Source organism: Balaenoptera acutorostrata, chromosome 2 (assembly GCF_949987535.1).
Source record: "Balaenoptera acutorostrata chromosome 2, mBalAcu1.1, whole genome shotgun sequence".
NCBI classification, from domain to species: Eukaryota; Metazoa; Chordata; class Mammalia; order Artiodactyla; family Balaenopteridae; genus Balaenoptera; species Balaenoptera acutorostrata.
The window spans coordinates 174,051,912-174,053,709 of NC_080065.1; positions in this window are offsets into that span (position 1 = coordinate 174,051,912).

The window sequence follows — 1,798 nt, forward strand, 5'->3', positions numbered from 1 at the left end:
GTAGGGGCAATGACGAACAATAAGATACAGCAAGGCCACACATCAACTGCCATTCCTGTGGTGCCAGTGAAAGCAGGGTACTGTGCGTGATTCCTGCACACAGCACCACCAAGGTGGTACGCAGCCCACTTAAGTATGCCTCTGCCCAACCCACCGATCCGCCCTCACCTTCACCCCATTTAAAGAACCAGCTTGGGGCTTCCCTGGTGGCGCAGTGGTTAAGAATCCGCCTGCCAATGCAAGGGACACGGGTTCGAGCCCTGGTCTGGGGAGATCCCACATGCCGCGGAGCAGCTAAGCCCGTGCGCCACAACTACTGAGCCTGCACTGTAGAGCCCACGAGCCACAACTACTGAGCCTGCATGCCTGAACTGCTGAAGCCTGCACACCTAGAGCCCGTGCTCCACAACAAGAGAAGCCACCACAATGAGAAGCCTGCACACCGCAACAAAGAGTAGCCCCTGCTCACCGCAACTAGAGAAAAGCCTGCTCGCAGCAACAAAGACCCAACACAGCCAAAAATAAATAAATAAAATAATGAAATTTATTTTAAAAATTTTTTAATAAATAAAGAAAGAAAGAACCAGCTTGACACCCCCTTGGGGAGTAAACAGCACAGTTCCAATAAGAACAGCCAGGTTCCAAAAGGAATTAGACTGAGGACTAGCACAGTTCCAGGAGAAACAGCCTGATTTCAAAAGTCAGGCCAAAGTGCCAAATGAGTACTCACAGAAAGGACAAAGCCTTTAACAGAAAGGATGAAGGCTTCAAAATAAATAAATAAACGAACAAACAAACAAACAAATAAATAAATAAATACAATAAGCAGATTCCCAAATAAAGCCTGGAGACTTTCAAAATGCAAAAAGCGCAGAGCTTGAATCCAGGAGAAAATTTACCCTCAAACTCAAGGGTTGGCAAGGAAGCAGGGAGTTCAATGGGCTCTGTGGGTGCCAACACCTGTTTGCTCACCAGCCTCAGAGTCATTGGGGGTCTTCTCTGAACCCCACTTCTCAGATACCAAGTAATATTGACCTAAAACAATAAAACAGCCAGTTATTTTACCAACAAAATGGGTGTATTTGGGAACAGCAAAGAATTGCAATTTGGGACATGCAATCTATGGAGGACCACAGGCAAGTCTGGAGACACAGGAGAGAAACGTCCTTTTATCGAGAAGGGGGGGAGTTGGGAAGGGCTGTTATAAACAAAGAATCCATTGGAGGAAACTGGGAGTTTGAAGTGTACTGGCTTTTCTTTGGCTGAGTCGTGACAGTCTCTCATTGGCTGGGCCGTTGCCAGGCAAGGAGAAATCCTTCCTTCCTCCTGCTGGGTAGCAAAGTAGTAATCTTCTTCCTGTTGGAGATGCAAAGGTACCATCTTTTTCTGTTGCAGAATTGACACTGAGGGGTAAGGTATAAGAGCTCGTCTTTCAGGCCTCCCCACTCCATTTTAAATTAAATGTTTATTAATTTTCCCAGACGCTATATCAATAAGTTCAGCAGGCATATATTCTCTCATCATGAATGTTTCCTGAACTGGGGTCTGCCCCACTGGCTGAGTTTGTCATTTCTGTGCTTTTGCTTTCCTTGGTCTTAGGGGTCCGACAGCACAGAGTGCTTTGTCTGTTTCACCGTCAATCACCACAACATCTTCCCCTTCACTCTCCTCACTTTCCCAGGGGTCCTACCTCTTAGTGGCTTTGTCACAAGTGTCCTGACCTTAATCTGAGACAGCTTGCACCCTCCTTGCTTTGCAAAACAGCACACTCAGTCCTCCAACTTAACATCCTGCTCTC